This window comes from Anas acuta, chromosome 2, assembly GCF_963932015.1.
Source record: "Anas acuta chromosome 2, bAnaAcu1.1, whole genome shotgun sequence".
Taxonomy (NCBI): domain Eukaryota; kingdom Metazoa; phylum Chordata; class Aves; order Anseriformes; family Anatidae; genus Anas; species Anas acuta.
The window spans coordinates 26,243,495-26,263,126 of record NC_088980.1 but is presented as its reverse complement, the minus strand read 5'-3'; the positions used below and the strand labels follow the sequence as shown (position 1 = coordinate 26,263,126).

Sequence of the window (19,632 nt, the reverse complement as noted above, 5' to 3'; positions counted from 1 at the left end):
TCAATGACTGGATGTTCTGAAGTGGTGATATTCCTATTCCATTTAATTCAGTGACAAAGGGTTAACTGTATTACTGCATTTCAGTTGCGTGAAAAGCATTGCAGACATTTAAGTAAACTTTGTTGAACTGAGAACACAGGAGCTGCCAGACTGAACTAGACCCAGTGTCTACCTAGCTGAAGTTCCTGTCTCTGGCAAGAGTAGACGGAGTTATAAAACTTTGACGTGGGCAGATGTGTGGTCATCTTGCTTTCCTATGCCTCATCATGATTCCTAGCATCTAGAGACTGGTTTCAGCTCTTACACCAGAGATTTCCAATAGGGTTGGAATTAATTATGCTAACTCTTGATGTTTATAACTAGGTTAATAAGAATAAAACAAAATGTGCTGTTTAAATAGCTTTTACTGAATTCATGTGGCTGGCTGATATCCATTGTTTAAAGCCAGATCTTTTGCTAAAATAACCTAGCAGAAATGCTTACATCATACAGCAATATATTCAACCTGTATTTTTGACCCAGTAAAGTCAAGAATAATAAAATCACCAAGATGATGACATAAGTTGCCACTACCTTTTTCTTTCCCATTTTCTCTGAATTTTCAGGGGTGTTCATTTGACATCTTTGATCTCTTCTCTTCTCTACTAAAGCTTTTCATACATTTCTCTGATGTTATATAGTCTAGTATCTAGTGACTAGATGATTCATACATATAATTGTCTGTTTCAGTTCATATCTAAGCACTTAAGTGCGATAATATACTACGGTCAGCTGAAGCAACAAATGGTAGGTCCCAACCACCACTTCCAAAAGACCTATTAGCTTTACATATAAGAAAAAGAAAACAACATACCTTTGATTAACAGTACATTGGTACTACTAAGAGGGACTTAAAACTCAGCTACAATGCAGCTGCCATCCGGTTTCCACAGAACCCCCATACATTATAATTAAAACGACCCTACAGCACATGTTCTACATTTTATCTCTTTGTTTAATGGCTTCATGAGTTGTTTTAATCAACCCCGCTCATTCCTTATAACTAAGCTGACAGATATTCTTACACGAAGTGAAATAGCCAGATGATTCTAAAATAGTACAGCTACACCGCTGTGTACACCCCACAGCAGCTACAAGGCTCCACATGTATTTTAAGAAACCCCAACTCAAACAGTCATTCCACAACAAAGTTCTCAGTTTGTCCGAAACAAACTTTTGGGAGACTCTGAAGCCGGGCAAAGTAGCCAAGTGGACAGTGTATTTTTAAATGCTGTGTTTTCATGGTTAGAATGTTTTTGAATTCAGAATCCCAGAATACAGTCGAATGGTCAGGATATAAACTGCTAGAGTGTGTTTTTCATAAAGTTCAAAAATAACCTACAGACATGACACGGACCTAAGCCCTCTGCACTGCTTCTAGTTTTACTTGTTCGAAAGTTACTCGCATTCTTCAGCTGAAGAAATGTGCACATCCTTTTAATTATGGCAATATTATTTTTCTACCGAGGAAAAACTTCTGTCAGATATTAGAATTTAACAATTTAAGGACTCCACTCCATAGCACTTAATAAAGTGATTATTTTCTTAAAGTTAATGGCAGTACTCAGATGAGTAAGGGCTGTAAGATCCAGCCCATTCATTTAAGAACTTTAAAAGCATTAATTTCTTAGCTTTAATGGGAGAAAGCGGCAGACAGGTCTCCAGTCTGTCTGAGCAGCTCTGTGCTCAGGGAGAGCAGCAGAAACCATTCCCTGTAAGCCTCTTCTGCCTCCAGGCTGCGTCTTGATGCAGATTCAGGCAGTCTTGTTCCCCTAAAACAGAGTTTTGCCATTGACTTCAAAGGGGGAAGAACCAACACATGGTAGGGTTATAAAATAACAGCGTATCCTTCTTTGCACTTCTTCCACACCTTTCTAGGGAAATCTCACAGCACTTTCCAGTAACAGTAAAGCCTCCCAGGTTTTCAACGGGCTATATTTTACCTGCTGTATATGTGTAAGTAACATATTGCAAAGGACAGAAGCAGCTGATTTCACAGTATATGGCCACAATGCATAAAGACATTTAAGAGGGGCCATGTCAGAAGGGAATTCCTCTGGGAGTTTTGTGTCCACAGTATAAAAGCAGCATGTAGAACAGGGGGTAAACAGCATGGTCTTTTTGTGGGTACCACAGAATATCTGTCTGCAAGTTGTCATCAGCACCCTCCAGAGCCCAGAAACCCCCAGTGCTTGGTCACCTTCATTTTTCTGAACTGCTTTGTGCAGTGAATCATGTCATTATTCCCTTTAGCTTAACACTCTGGTGTTTTCTCCCTCTATGCAAATGTAGTCTACTGGGTTTAGCTTTCTCTGCCTCCCCTTAGCTTTCCCAACATCCCCACCAGGACACTTCTGGCACTTCTGGATTTGTGATTTTCCACCCAGCATTTCTACTTCTTTATCTAGTGATGGCTTCCTGGTGGGTGCCATCATGCTTGTGCTGCTGCCTATCCATAGAGGTGAGCCACTCTCACACAAACCAACAAGCAGCTCTGAGTTAGCTCCAGGTCAGAGTAATGTTTGTGCAGATGGAGAGCCAGGCCCTGCTGATACACCTGAGATTGTTGCTGGGCAAAGAGGTGATCCCACCTCCCAAGTGCTAAAGCTGCTGCTCCCAGCTGTGACACTGAGCTTTGAAAACGTAGCTTAGGAAATGGATCATGGCATGGCCCTGCTCTTTGTCTCAGCAGAGAGAGAGCTGTTCTCAGAAAAATAAATGTTGTCCATCCCTTCCAGAGGCTTGCAGCTGGAGGGAACAAAGCAGTGTGTCCCAGTGGCCTTCGTGGGCAGTTGTCTCACCCTGTATGGGGAGAAGTGGTGGTGTGGTGGCTTTGTTCAGCCACCTTCGCCTCCTCCCACCATGCCGATGCACTCGATTGAAACAGGCCCCAAGCCCTCTTCAAGTGGCTGGCAGAGCTGTTTTTTATTTTTGAAGCTTAATCCAGCCCAGATTTGGATTAATGATGGCACATCCCTTCAACCACAGATACACATGCTCAGGACAGACAGTCATTTAGATTTTCCTTACTGAGAAGCCTGACCTCAGTACCCACATCTGATGTGCGCAAGGCCCCAGACTCGGCTGTCTGTGCTCATGTCCATAGATTCGGATGGCACTCTGCCCAGCCACCAGTTGAACAAGTTCACAAGGACCTGGGTGCTAAACAATAATGACTTTAAATAGCCAACAACTACTGCATTCAGCGAGACCTCTTCTGCAGGAAACCACCCCCGTAGGCAGCGCTGCCATACTGGTGCCATATGACTACACTTGACACCAGATGGATCTCCAGACAATACTTTGTCAGTGGGAAGAAGAGACCGGAGGAGTTCACAGGCATTTCTAGGCTCCAAAACATCAGGTTATGTTGCAGCAGGCACTCAGGAAACTCCTGGGTAGATTTTCTAGCTGAGCAAACACATGTGAAAGAGTGCTGCAGTCTGTGGCACGCTACTACAGGTCAGTCTAACACAGACAACAGCAGGCAATAAAATTAACTGCAGCCGAGCGCTGCAAAGCCTGTGATGAAGAAGCAGATCAAGCTTCAGGGAATTAGCTTTGAGGGACAGAGTGTACAGAGACAAAGCTGTGGTACTGTTAGCAAGAACCATGGAAAAGTGCCAAACTCATAGTACTTTATCTAAAGGAACTGAAGAATAGGGACTGAACCTCTGACCACCTATGTCTCCCATCCCGAGGAATAAATAAAGACAATAATTCACATTATTTACATAACTTACTTCTAACCCTTTGCTCTCACAACTGCTCATCAAGAAGAGCATTTGAAGAGTCTAAGCAGAGTCCCTCTGAGAGTTGCCACATCTTCTGACCAGGCAATCAGGAGACTGTCTTCTCCTGCCTACGAGGAGACACTACACTGACCCTAGGACAGATATAGATGATACACCTCAACTGCACAGGTGGATTAAAATCATCATCTAGAAACAAAGCAGGAACTGAGATACTAAATAAAGTCATTTTTTCTTGTCATACCAAGGACTGGGAATCAGAGTGGGAAAGCAGCGGTATCAGATCAGAACACGGGTTCCTCTTTTTAGCATCCTATTACCACGAAAGAAGGTGTGAGATACCTTGAAAGAGACAATTCTCAGTTGACTTTGCCCTGGCTACTGAGATACATGAATTGTGTACACTGACATGACGACTATGTTCCCTCCAGGAGTCTTACTTATTTTTAGTGTCAGCCATTATAATTCTGAATATTTCGGTTTCACATAAATGTCCAAGTATAATTATGAGATAATAAGCAAACAGTGGAGAGGATAATAACGCAAATAAAATTGTGTTTCCCAGTTAAGTTTGAAAAGTTACCTAAGACATGATTTCTGTGTATAGAAACCTTTAACAAAGAGATTAATTCTAAATTCCAAGGGCCTTCAATTCCAAGATATTCTGTATTACTTCCCCTGACTCTCTTCCTATTGAACTATGAAATAGCATCTGAAAGATCTTGTGCTAGATATTATCTGTGGTACCACATAAAATTTGGCTTCTAATAAAAATAAAATAAAAGCAGTTGACATCCTTCACATATTTAAAAAAAATAAATAAAACCAAAGAAACACTTCTTCAAACCAAATGTCAAAATCCTGTTTAATTAAAAAAAGGAAGTTTATACTTGGTTATGGTGTGTGTTGACATCTATCCCTTTGATTTACAAGAGTATGGACTGGAAAGAACAGATTGCTTTATTCAAGGGAAAGAAAAGAGGGAGGGGGGCCCAGTGTGACAGGAAAGAGTGTAGGCTGTATTAACTTCAGTGCTTGTTAAAACATGAAGGATTAATGGTAGAAAGGGAGGGAAGAATTGTGAATGTCTCCAGTTTAGGATCTTCAAAAATGTTTGGGGATTCTAAGAATGTCTCACCCAACCACATGAAAGCTGCACAGAGAGACGCAGCCACACGACTGCTCTAAATCCAAAGCTGGTATTGCTCCACTTATACCATCAAACCGATAGAGCTGAAATGTAGCCACAAATTAAATTTATTTTTATTGAAAAAGTACTAAGTCCTTAAAAAAGAAGGGAAAGAGTAGGTCAGGAAACACAGCTCCTTCTTAGCTGAGTTTACAGGGTAGGTAAGTCTGACATCTAACCTCAGTGCTGACATCTGAGCATTGCAGCAGAATAAGAGCACTCTGCCTGAGTCTGCAGAAAGGCAACATCAAGCCTCGTGCCTGCCTTTTTCAGCAGGGCAGAAAGCTGAACCTTTTACTTTCATCTCTGTAACTGCAGGTTCAGCCTGTGTAACTACAAGAATAAAATAATCAGAACAAAGTCCTCAAGCTGCCTTGCCAAAAGGAAATCTTCACTTCAGCTCTTTTGGAAAGTGTATTTGCTAATACTGTTCATTCAGTGGCGTTGCAATGACTCAGAAAAGTAGTGAGACTGTTTGCTGTATTGAAAAAGCAAATAAACATGATACTATTCAAATGTGATATGGGGGGATTCTGCCTGTGTTTATCCATGACTGCAACAACAAATCAGTTTGATAATCCTCAATTACTACATATACATGCAAGCCTAAGAATAGAGCCTTTACTGAATATCATACTTTATTAGAGCAAGGATGAAAGAATTAAAGCATGGAGAAATAAGAAGCACGTGAAATTTTTGTTGTTGTTGTTTTTCCCAAAATTGCAGGGTCAAATCTTTAATGTCTGTATGCATGTGCATTAAATGGAGAGGAAAGCACCTCCTTGGCTCGCCTGTTTATTTAGGCAATGATACTCTGACAGTTATACATCAGCACTCTTAATTATTTTGATGAAATTATCCACAAGTCTTAAGTGAAGGGTCTGAGATTGCTTTGTTACAATGGGTTTGTAACAAATGTCTTTCAAAGGTATCTCAATCTGGTTAAGGCCTCTAGGATCTAACACATAATAGCATTACATGAACATTTTTCTTGGCACACAGGTCTGAAACGCCACTTGGTAAGAAGCAGTTCTTACTCTGAAGAATGTTTGGTTGCTTTCTGAAAATATGTGTCTGGTGGCAGAATTTTCCTATCACCTAAAAGAAATCCTTTAGAAATAAGTCATCATGTACCTGAGACAAACAACAGAAGTTGTCTGGTGTGTTTGAGTTTCTCCTGACACTTTTGATTGTAGTGATTGCTGTTTCCATACAGTGGGAAATTCCAAGAGATTTTAAATATTAAAATCTTTGGTGAATTGCAGCCTGTGTAATTTTCTAGTGATGAAACCTCCTTAATGTTGTGCTCACATTTACTGTTACTCACTTTGGCTTCTGTTTGAAAAAGCATCTCAAACACAAAAGGTGTCCATCCACTGCTTGGTGACACAAGATATTTATTTAGGTGCTGCAAGTGCTCTGGCAAATCCCATCGCCTGCCTTTCTCCTTGTCTTTAGGCACCTAACCACATTTGTAAATCTGGATCATAATCACTGGAACATAAATCAATGTCTTAACAGTTTCTGTCTGTCAGCGGCCAAAATTCAGATTCACCAACAATCAATCCCCAACTATATTCCATTGTTAATTCAGGGCAAGATGCGAGTCTTTTATTTTCTACCTGTACACTCTGCTATGGAGAAAGTACACAGTTTTCCTTTCAACAGTAAGTAATGTCAGGTTATAATTGTCAGCCATATATATTTTTTTTTAATCAGTAAAGGACTTATTGGACTCGACGTTGAATATGAAAGGACTGTTTATAACACAGATAGCTACCCCAAGGAAAAAATCTCAACCAAACCATGAGCTCTGTCTTTCTCTAATAATGACCACCCTCCCAGGGAAGTGGCTGCATATTAGCTCAGTTGAGTTTGGATTTCATCTGGTTCAGAAGATCAGTAAAATAAGTTACAATGAACTGTCTGCAGTAATTCATAAGGGGACAATAACTGAAGTCAAACAAAACATTTTACATTTGACTTTTCAACTCCATTGAAATGCTTAATTCTCCATTCCCCTCAGACTCTAAAGAACTATGCTTAAGGACATGGTTTTTGCACAATTTTATGGACGGTTCAACTAAGACTCCAGCAACAACTGTGGCAAATATCCCTAATGCTATACGCTGTCTTGAAAACTATACCCTATGTACAGGCTGCTGTATATATATTAAATCTATTGTAAGTACATGCTGATAATATAATAAAGAATGAAAACTGATGCTTTCCAGATTCCTTTTCATTCTCTTTAGCACTCCTATTGGCAAGCAGGGCAAAGATTGCAGTGTTCAGTGCCAGATGGTTCTGAAAAAGGCAGTGTGTTAAGTATAGGACAAGTTTTCAAAAGCCATCTCCATCTGCGTAGCCTTAAAGCACAGTTTGCATTTCCACGCATTATTATTCATGTGTGTGGATGGCAGAATAGAGATGATAAGAAAAGAGTCCATGGTGGAATAAATAAATAAATAAATAAAATAAAAGGAAGAGTTTAGTTTAGCCTATTTTGGTTGATACTCATTATCTTATCCTAGTGGTTTTGGAGTGGAACAGTATTTTAAGCACTGCAAAATGAATGAGAGGGCTTGAAAAACACATACACAAAATAGCACACAAACCAAAACCTCCAAAGTGCTGCAGCTAGGCAACTCCAGGCAAAAGTATCTACAAAGCTGAAGTGACTTCTATCTTGCAAACGCCTGGAGAACTTGGCTTGGAAGGACAAGTTGAGGAGTTCTGGTCACTTTTTCTGAATTACTTCTGAATACTCTCTACTATAAAGCACAGATATACCCTTGGCAGCTCAGCCCCCTGCTCACAAGGTGTCCCAGCCACCAGGCTAAAGACTCCAGCTTCTTGCTGCTCCATGCTTCCTTTCCCCAGAGGCTGGTTTCTGCTGGGGCCACAGCCTGGCCGCAGCAGCAAGCTCGAGGATCCCAGCCCAGGGTACTCCTAATCTTGCACTATTCAAAAGCAGAAGAGAACCCCTGGAGAGTGAGGTATGGGCTAGGTTTGCCTGGCATCCTGTTGCCCTAAAAGGGCAGACTGTACCAGGATGTCCATTTCCAGAAATTTCTGGCCAAAAAAAAAAAAAAAAGGGGTGCCACTGGATAAATATCAGTTATTCCTATGCTTTCCTATTAGCATCATCTCAGCGATATGGATGGCCTAAGTAGGTTAGGTTCAGCCCTGTCCTAGCAATGTTTTGCCTAAGCAACAGCTTATTTGCTCATACAGCTTGTTCAAGTCTGCCCCTGTGCCTAACTCTCAGGATGAATAAAGAGACTTCAAGCATCTTTCAATGTTATTTCTTATTAAAATTAATAAAAACTGATACAAAACACTTTGGAGGCAATGGAAGGGTTCCTCCCCTCTAGTCTTCGTGTGGACCAGATTGCATCCTAAGCCACTGACCTCTTGTACAACTGTAGCAAATAAAACTGCTCTTGATGTCTGCCAGCTCATCCTTCAATGTATTCTGGACTCCCATCCTCACAGAGAAAGCAAAACAAATGATCACTTGATGGCAAGTTCTGGAAATGCCAGATTTGGGCTTTGTAGAGCACACAGAGGTAGCAAACTCCAGACATGGAGAACAGGAATAGAAATGAGTTGTTCTTGAGCTGTGATGGTAACTTGGTGGTTTCTGTGTCAGCAGTTCCCCAAACCACGCACGCGATCAAACTACACAAAGCCAGAGATGGCTTAGAAGCCACTACAAATGCTGCAAGAACAGTTCCCTACAACTCATCCTGCGAAGCTGAGCATCACAGTCACAGCTCCTTACGACAGAGCTGCAAGTTAATCTCAAATTGCAAATTAATCTCAAGTGCAGCACTCAGTCTGCCTGCTCTCTCCACCCCACCAAAGGCACAGGTCACGAATACACAACCACAGCCAGAAGGCTGAACGCACCACACCAAGAGAACTTGAGGGCCCCAGCTGAGGGAGGAACTTCTCTATATACTTAAGTCCATCTTAGCTCGTAAGGATGTTTATCCATGAACTTCACTGTAGATAATTCTTCTAAGTCCCTTGTGACTTCAGTGACTCTAAAGCCCACTCAGAGACAAGCACATTGGTAAGTGCTTTCCTAAACAGCTTTTCTTCGTTAGGGACTTCAGAGAGCCACTGACATCCTTTCAGGAGGAAGAAAAGAGGCTCTCACATTCATCTGCTCCCTGTACGATTCTCTAAAATTAGAGACAGTCGAGGCCCAGCTGACTTGTGCACAACGTCAGAGCTATAGAGAGGGGAAAGGGAGCATGAAACATCAGAGACAGAATCATTCAGTTGCCAAGGGTGGAAGGCACCTCTGGAAATTGTCTGGTCCAAGCCCTTGTCCAGAACAGGGTCACCTAGAGCAGGCTGCTCAGGACTGCATCCACTCCGGCTTTAATTCCTGCCATGGATGGAGACCCAATGACCTCTGTAGGCAACCTGTGCCAGTGCTCAGTCACTGTCACAGTGAAGGATTTTTTTCTTATGTTTAAAAACAATTTCCTGCATTTTGAATTGTACCTGCTGCCTCTTGTCCTATCACTGGCACTGGCTTCATCTCTTTAAACCCCCACTCTGGACACTCTGATAAGATACACCCAAGCCTTCTTTTCTCCATGCCAACAGCCCCAGCTCTCTCAGCCTCTCCTCATATAAGAGATGCTCCAGTCCCTTTATCATTTGTGTGGTCCTTTGCTGGACTTGCTCCAGTATGTCCATGTCCCTCTTGCACTGGGGCGCCCAGAACCAAACAAATCTGGACCCCTCTCACTTCTCAAAGATACTACAAGTCTTTGCCTGAGTGGAGCTTTGCCTGACCCTGGAGATAAGTCACTTATTTTTCCAGCTTAAGGCTATCAGGTAACTTCAGCAGGAAGTCCTAAGGGAGCAAAGGGACAACAGTAAGTCTTATTTTACTTGTTCTTAAGCAATTGGCATTTTGTACTCTGCAGTCTATGTCACTTGGGCAAACTTCTATCAGTTCTTTGTCAAAATAATTACAGTAATCTTTTCTTATCTTTTTGATTTAATTGTAGCTTCTACTGAAGACTGACAGGCTATTATATTTGCCCAAATCCATCACTTTCACTGATGTATCATTTATACGTAGTGTCACTGCATAATTGGAAATAATTGAAAATTAATTAAACATTGCACATAGATATGAGGATTGAGACTGAGAGGCACAGATAAACAGCTATCTAGGGGAAATGCAGAAGACACCATAGGCAAGTCTATGTTTAAGAACGAGGGTGAGAGCAGTTGCTTCTGCACTGCTCCTGTCTCCTACAGGAAACTCCTGTACCAATTCTGATTTTAAGTAGCTCGGCTCTGCACCAAGCAGAGCATTAGGGAGCAGCTAAGGCCGTGTAGGAATACAAGACTACATCCCATTATACACCCTATTTGTAATCTCCCTTTCGCCAAACACACCTTAGTTTCAGGAAATTTCATGCCCCACTTTCCTCACCTGCAAGGTCCCGCTGTTTGGTTGACCCATACAACGAACCACGAAATTTCCACAAAACACTTCACACAGGCACTTGTTTCTAAGAAGGGCTCATTTCTTACAATTACCATTATAGTGACAGCAAATACAGCATCATTATGCAGAGCAGTGCTCATACAGTAAGAATTACCAAGTGGGCTGATGGAGACTCCCCTTTTTGCTGGCTTCCAGAAGGCTCTGCCCCATGTGAAAAGTCTTCCAAGGATAATATCGGTATCACAGCCAGCCAGCACGTGCTTCTACTTTCCCTTTGTGGGAAGCATGGAGCGTTAATCATCATTAAATCGATGTTGCCTGTATACAAAAGTTCTTTTCAGGGAACTACTTGTCAGTAACCCAGCCATGGGGGCAGAGGGCAGAAAACTGTTGATTTTAGACCTAAGGCAGAGGACAGTTGTATCCCAGGCTGTAATGACAGATTCCTTGGTTTGTGGAGCCTTCCACAGCACTTTGAAAGAGTAGCTGTTTTATATTTTGTGCCAGGTAACACAGAAAGAGGCTTCACTCCTCACATAGAGCTCCCACAGAGACAAAAATCATGAGGTGAAATAATTTTCTTGAATTTGGACCAAATGTACTCTTCATTGCAAGTAGCCTGCACTGAGAACAGTTAGAGAACCCAAACAGAAAAGTCATGCCTATGGCTGTTTATCTATCATTTGCAGTGCAGCTAGGGAATTGCATGGTATTTTATATCCTTTATGGAAAAAATTCTGTGGAAGGATCCCTGTTAGTGATTTCACATCTGATCCCGCATTTCTTGTGCACCCCAAACTCATTCAGCACTGGGAGTTTCAGATGTACATAAAATGTAATGTTTGCATCAACAAAGGAAAGTTACGTTCTTTTTTCTCTTCCTTTCTCAAAATATTTTACACCAGGTCATGTTAAAATGTAACCATATCAACAACTACTAAACTATAAAACACCCTCAGGAACAATTGCAGGATTAGGTGATTTTTTTTTTTCCCCCCAGGATTTTGGGATAGTATGACAAATTTGCATTTTTTATCAACAGACTTTTCCAAAATTTTCAGTTGAACGAATAATGTCATGTGTTTGTGAGTATCAATAATCTAAGCCATCTGCAAAGGAATGGTTTTGCAAAGGCATCTCTTTCAGGACACTGTGGATTTTGTCACTGCTTGAGGTTTTGGCAAACCATCAATATCACTATAATTTTCTCTTATGAAATATAGTTTTTGACTGAGATCTTTTTTTTTTTTTTTTCCCTTAGCTAGCTAAAGTTTAAAAATACTGCATGTCTAACTCTGCAAATTCAAAGGTTAGGTTTTCTGCAAGTTGCATTATATTTAAACATTGTGTATTAGATGCCAGTAATTCGGAAAGGTACAATGAAAGTTATCATTGAAATAGAGAGACTTTAAAAAAAAACAACAAACAGAATGCCTGCTGTATCAAGAGTACCCAACACTTGATATTTGTGTTTTGCATTTGTCTCTTGTATTTGGTCTGAAAGGAAGAATGTGTGAAATTGAAGAAGAGAAATAGCATATTTAAGGACAGATACATTACAAATCACTACTTTAAAATATACAGAAAGCCTAACACTATAGCTAGTAGTGACAGCATATCATTTAAATGTATGACACTCTACCCCCTCCAAAAAAGGCTTAGAAGCAGGATCCGCCTAAAATTTTCTATCCGAAAAAAAATCTCACAAATTTGTCACTTCCTGATTATTTGATTCATAATTGAAATCTTAGTTTCAAACGAGGATGATCTATGGTAAGCACTGCTCTAAGCGAAGGAGCATTCTGTAGCTAGCAGACTTTGTATGTGTAAATACAGTCCTCGAGTAATTCAGAATGTTAATTACTAATAGGGAATCTGCACCCACCTTTTGTATGAGCAGTCATTTCACAGACTGATGGGATATGGCATACAATTATGTTGTTATAATTCACACACTGGCTTTGATGGGAGTGTTGCTTTTCTGCACAAGATAACAATAGATCAAAGTCATCATGGAAGAAACAGCTTTGCTAAGGGTTAGGAAAGATAAAGGTGAATCCAAGGGAAGGCACACAACTCTGTGGGCCCAATTCACATCCCTTCTATCTAAATACTGATGCTTAGCTTCTCTCCAAAAAAGGTTTCCTTCTCCCACTCCTGCTATGAAAAATACTAAGATTTGGTTTTGTGTGGAAACAAAGTCAGTTTTAAGAGAGATTAGTATTAAAAGGCTACATGGAAAACACAGCATGCTTTTTCTTGAGCTGCACATGCCAGCAGATACCCCATTAACAGCTGTAGCATTTCAGCAATAAAGCAGGACTCAGGGCTCACCTGGGGCATTTCGTGCTGGCGATCTCAGGACTGGATAAGACTGTGGCACCCAGGACAGAACATACACTTCCAGCTTCTTTTCTGTCCTCCCCCAGTGATGTCTCTGAGTGCAGTAGCATCTGGGAGACAGGAGACTCTCTCTTGTATGTTTAGTCCTGTTTGGCTCCTCTACATACTGGCTGAAGGCAACTCTCTTCTCTCACCTGAGAGCATGAGAAGCTTTTTCCAAAGACTACATTCATCCTTTGGTTGTGTGGGTGTAACTTCTACTGACTCACACACAATCTCTCTACAAGTACTGGAACAGCAATCTCAGGCCAAACAATAGTTATTTTTAATCACCAAAGGCTAGAAGTGGTGTAAACTCCAATGAGCTGAAAACAGGAGGAAGAACCTAAAACAAAAGCCTAAGAGGACAAACGTGGGCTCTTGTTTACTGAAATCCTCACAGCACAAACTCTGCTCTTCCCTCCTGTGTTCCAGTCTGGACAAACACAACAGGACAGAGAAAAAATAAAATAAGAACAAATATTTCTTGTTCTTATTTTTATTCTTTAAAGTAAGAATAAATATATCTTTCTATCACTAGCTGTAGTTAAAACCATTCTTCCCAACAGGACAGTTAGAAATTTTCCAAAATTTAAATGCAAAATGGTGCACCTATTCATCTGTATGAATTATTACAGTGTGCTGATGACTGTGGACACGAGTGTAACAGCAACGATGTGTTTTGCAGAACAGGCAGATAAGAGCTCTACAAAAGTCATCCTACCAACAGTGCACAGCAGGTAATGAAATGGAAAACAAAACAAAACAAAATAAAATAAAAAAAACCCTTCTGTATCTATGAAGAAGCTTGATTCCATTTTCAACTCTTTTTGGTATGTATTACAGAAATTCTCCACCAAATTTGGACCCCTGGGCCCTGGAGCACTACCAGGATGAGAGGTGTCCCAGCATCTTCACAGGCAGACATTCAGAGGTCAACTTACCAGAGAACTGCTACAAAACCAGGCAGATTGCACTTCACGTTTAGGATCATAGGCTCACAGGATAATTCGGCTTAAAAAATATCTCAGGAGATCTCTAGTCCAACATCCTGCACAAAGCAGGGTCAGCTGTGAGATCAGACCAAGTTGCTCTGGGCTTCATCCAGCCTTGAAGAGACAACAGTGGAGGCTGCACAACCTCTGGACTACCTGCTTCAGTGCTTGACTGTCCCCATGGGGAAAGAGTTTTTGCTTACACACAATCTGAACCTCTTTTCTTCCATTGATTCTTGTTCTCCTACTGTGTACCAAGTTTCAGTGATAATTCATCAAACCCACTTCTCCTCTGTAAACGTTTGTTGATGAAAAAGCCTTTTCCAAAGTAGCGTCTTTCCAAAGGCATCTAAATCCCACATGAAACGTAGGTAGCAGGAACAAACTGAGTAAATCTTTGTGGAAAAACACCAATATAATTATCACGAAAAATCCTTAGGTTTTAAATATTCCAAGCATACCCCCTTAACAATTATATTTGTTGTAATACTTTCATAATTTTAGAGTTGCGGAGGGACTGACCTCTGGCTTGGCCTCCACAGAGAAGGAAACTCAAGGGCTAGAGGAAAAGGAGGATATTAGTCATACATGCTGTTACCTCAGCCTGCTCCACACACGAGCCTCGTGGATTTGGGCACTCAGCACCTTTAGGAGGCAGGCTGCTGGAGCAAAAAGCACATCTGAAGGAATTTATGTTGATTTTGAAAGAGCAGACAACAACAAAGGAACCAAATCAGGAAAAAAAAAGGCAACTCTGGCCAATATCAGCCACTAAATACAGCCCTTCGCTTACCTCAGTGCATCTAATTCTAAGATACACATTTCTGACTCCATCCATTCAGTTGAAAAGGGAAAGACCACACCAGCATAAGCAATGAAGAGTGGTCAAACACATAACTTAATGACAGTGTATAGAAGCCACTACAAAAAAGCCAGGGGAGAATGAAACATTTTGTGGTGCGGTTGAGTGGCTGATTTCTGTACCCAATCCACCAATATTTTCCAAGCATGGACAGCTTTTCTTGAAATTAAAATAGAAAACACAAGTCCCATATACCACAAAAAAAAAAAAAAAAAAAAAAAAAAAAGCCCTGACAGTTTAGTAATGAGATGGAACCAACCAAGTAAATCTGACTGCATGGCGTTTTAGGAAAAGGACAGAAATAGCTGCAGCTATTAAAAGTGATATACTGCTGAAATCTTTTTGTGATTATGCTAAAAGTCGATCTGACTCCTTGAGAGAGCTCTTAAATGGTTACTGCTTCCTTAAATGAAAGCTACTTCACATATGCTCTCCTTCCTCAAAAATACGCTGAATGGAGTTACTTCTAAGTGTCAGCTTTGTACTTCTCACTGCACTTTAGAGACATTTGCAAAAGACATAGCTGAGAAGGAGGAAATTAATATATCAGGAAATAATATAAAATAAATCAAAATGATGTAGTCTTTTATTCTTTTTCTTGTCGCTTCCAGCATCACAGTGGTTGTAAGAAAGCAGGGCTCATTAACCTTTCCAAACAGAATGCAGAGTCCTCCACATGAAAAAGTAAGATTCAAATTGGTTTATTTGCATGACACAAATGTCTTCAGCTGCATTGCTCTACCCCTCCTTCTACGAAGTGATGGATGTTCGAAGCTGAGGTCCAGATACCTCAGCCAACTTTAATAACCCCTCTTCAGCTCCAGAAGAAAGGAAATGGTTTCTAATACCTTACAGTCCCCTAGAACCACTGATTATTTCTTTCTCTTTTGTCTTCCATCCCAGCAGACCAGCTCTAACCCAAAAGCTAGCAAATCTGGTATAACAGCAGCGCTGTACCCATGCTTATAGGCCCTGCCAAGAGGGAGAGTATAATAGCTCAAACTTCAGCTAGTCTTTTCAGGGCAAAGACAGACGGAGTTCTCATTTGCCTCACTCCACCAGAGATGTTGATGCAAACTTTTAGATATTTTAGGACAGTTTGGCTTAGAAAGTTTGGCTTAGATCAGCCTCCCAGGAAATTGGAGCAACATCATGGGAGGAGATGACCGGTAGTACATAAACAAGGAGCACTGTACTGCAAATAATCCCCATAATCAATGGCTAATGTAAATTTTTATTTTATTTTATTTCTAGGGAAAAAAAAAAACACAAAAGGGACATGTAAGCACTTACTAAGAGAGTAAGTTCTTCTATCAACTAGTAGTACAGGAACAATCACACCCCAGGCCAGCCTCGTGCATTGCATAAATTGATATAGGATTGAGCACATGTTGAGTCATATCATCAATAACCCTGCCATACTATTTTCGTCACCCTCATCTCAACGCAGACCAACAGTAGCTGAGAGAAGCAGTGTGAACTACTGCTTAAAATTCTCCCACCAAACGGAGGGAGAGTCAATGTGATTTCCATGTCTTTGCTGGAATTCATTGCCTCTCTGGATACTGCCAAACCAACCCAACCAGGCATGACTCATCCACAGGGTTTCATAAAGTGCTTCTGAAAGGGTTGGTTTTTGCTTTTGGAATGCACTGCATTACACCAAGAGTTTGTGATGCTCCAGCGTGCGGGAAGAGGACATCCCTGACTTTTCCCTACAAGGAAATTCCCAGTCTGCACTCTGCAGCATTAATGACATGCTCAATTTATTCCTTGCTACCTAGGGAAAGCATCGAGCATCCATTCCTTTGGCAAATGATATCACCCTTCTACTTTGATTATGCTTCCGAGACAACATTTTTTTGCTTGCATAGGAAAACAAATGAACAAATTGCCCAATCCCGCACTCTTCCTTGCTTTCCCATTTCTAACCCTGTGGTAAAGAGATGTACGATGAGCTATAGAGGAAAAAATCTGTGGGAGTCCCAGCTAAAATACTGGCAACACATCACTGGGTAAAGTAGAAATATAAAAAGCTGAAGAAGGGCAAAAATAAAATGAGTAGAAGTAGAAGAAGAAAGGAAATATTCCACAAGATGAAAGAGTAGAAACCAATAGGACTGTTTTGTTTAGAAAGGATTTGATAGATCATATGACAATTCACATGAATTAATGAGTAAGATAAACAAGTCCAGTTGGCTGATAGTAATTTTTTCCCTTAATACATACTAACTAGAATTAAAGCCAGTATTTGTGGCACAGCATATTGTAGCACTACGAAATTTACTACCACCTACGCAGCATTAATGAGCCCGATCTGACTTCAAATTGGGCAAGAATTTTGTAACAGTAACATCATTATTGACAACAGCTAAGATAAACATTTGGAGAATACATCATCCCTCACATTTAAAGACTGAAATCAATCATTTTGCTGACTAGAGTTAGGAAAAAACCTATCATCATCAATAGATTTTTGTATCATTGCCTGACATGGCTGATAGATAACTTCAGTAGAAGCCTGTAGGTTCTAGCAACTTTCAATGAAGGCATTAGAAAAGCCTGTCTGTTGGTCTGATTATGACATTTTCAATAATCCTATGTAACACTACAGTAAGTCAGGGAGAGTTAAAGAAAATGAAGACATCCCTTGGTAATCAACTTGTTTAAATCTTTGTAATATCCCAGGAAACACAAAAAGAACATTATGGTCCCTAGATTCAAGAATTCACTAAATGTGCACAAGGAAGTAAAATTACCTAAATTTTTATCTGCTGAAGTTCACCCAACTCTTTAACTGTCCAGAGGTGTTTCACGTATCTTTTCCTATTGATGTTACCAGAACTCGTGTGGTAGAATTTCTTAGACCTTTTTGAGAAATGGCTTCATAAACCTTTTTATTGATTTGGCTTCACAGAAGGGGTGAAGTTCCTCCACATGTCACATCTGAAATGACTTCCTACTTGTTTGTATCTCACTCTGAGCCCAAGAACTGAAAGGCAAAGATTAGTCACATTCACATAGTGTTTATTCAGACCACATTTTTATAGAAACTCTTTGGAAAAGAAACCAGAGATCTATTGCGTAAATGTGCTAAACGTAATGTGTGTTTGTCATACCTGTGCAACCTAGCTGTAACAATAATGTGCATGTTCATCACAGCTGCTGGGCTGGACTGTTAAAAGTCATGTATTGCTAAAGAAAAATCGGGCATGTCTCACAGAAGACCTAGAGAAATGACTGAATCGATGGAATGTTTCTCTTGCAAAATAGTAATATAAATGACATGGGGCTAACTAATGATACAGTTGGTTTCCACTAACTAACAGAATAACTGAATAACTTTGGGCTAAGATATTTTTTTCTCATTTTCCATCTGAGTCAGTTAGCACAAAGCCTTTGTTCAAGAGACCAACACTCAATGCATTTTGCTTCCCCATTTAATCTCATGCAGGTAATCCCATCCATACGGAGATGCAGAAGATATTCCATGTCAGAAGCCTGATAATGGTAATTCAAACATGGTTCCAGCTCCTAATGAACTCATAAAGCAAATTAGCTAAGGAGAGTTTGACCAAGAAAAGAAATATTTCCCATGAACACAAGAACTGATTTCATTACACTGAAATATGATTAGTCCAGGATGCATGGTGCCATGTGTGCCACATGTGTAGAAAGCACAGTGCCACATGTGTCTCAAAATTCACATGCTTTATGGTTCTCATGCTAAAATTCAGGACACGCAACTTAATAGAGGAATTACACAGAAGCCCGACAAATCCAAACCTCTACCCATCACTTTGCCGTATGTGTGCTTTTCTAATAGAGAGTACAGCTTGTCTCAGTATCTCAGTTCAATTTAGTGAGCCATGTCTTCCCTTGTTTAAGTGCACCAGCTTTTAAAACTAGATAGAATTTTTAATTAACAGAACATATTGTTATGTTTGTAGTCAATCTCCCTTTTGTGTAGGCAGTAGGGCTACCCTGAATCTGATTATTAACTTACAAAATCAGTCTAGTTCAAGAATTATTCTTCCAAAACAACAATGGGTGATCTCTTCACCTAAATATTTTGTTTAAAACAGTAAGCTGCATGTACATCCTAGAAGAATTTGAGGATGGGATCTGAGCTAAGATCTTAAGCAGTCTGAAAGAACACATCAGTCTGCTGAATATGATATCCAGAAAAATGCAAGTTCTCATTTCAAAGGTATTACACACACACACACACACACATATATATATGTATATAAATCTGTATGGCATATTTGCTATGCAGGCCTAGACTCCTTGTGAAGTTGTTTTTCAGTATAGCAAATTAGAAAAACATGCCCAGAATTAAAGGTTACTTAATCGGGTTGAAGCAGTAACTTCAATTCCAGCAACTCCCTCCCACTATGTTACATCTGATAATGTACCCAAGTCCAAACATAAACTTAGTTCAAAAAGATGTTTGGTCCTTGAATGTAAAATGACACTTAGCTTACACAATTAGCCAGGTAATACATATCCTTCCAAGAGAAGCAATTTTTACCGCAGTATAATCTGCATTTTACTAATCTCTGATTGTTAAGTTTTACTTGCTGAAACTTTTCCATATGGTGTTTTGAATGCCACTGTCCTGTATTTAATTACCACAGAAGGATATTAATAAAGAGGCTGGAAATTTGGCCCAAGCCCTGCTCCACCATTTGGATAGCTTGATGGAGATAGAGCCAATGAGCAGAACATTTCTGTCAATATCAGGTTGTACCACTTCACACAGAAAAGCAGTGGCAAAAGAGAATTAAAAGACCTAAAAAAATAAAACATCCAACTATTTTTGAATTGTTTACAGACTTCCAAAACAGCATGGTCATAAAGTACCACTGAGTGAAGGGAAACACTGGTTTGCTAACCTAAAGGACAGTCAAACAGGAATTGGTGGA

The 19,632-nt window shown here is 40.2% G+C and overlaps 1 protein-coding gene across 10 annotated transcripts in view; it reads right to left on the bottom strand.

Annotated features, from left to right (window-relative positions):
- Positions 1 to 19,632, bottom strand: part of DYNC1I1 (dynein cytoplasmic 1 intermediate chain 1) — a 188,348-nt gene that overhangs the window by 53,057 nt on the left and 115,659 nt on the right. The gene's annotated exons all lie outside the window — the stretch shown is intronic.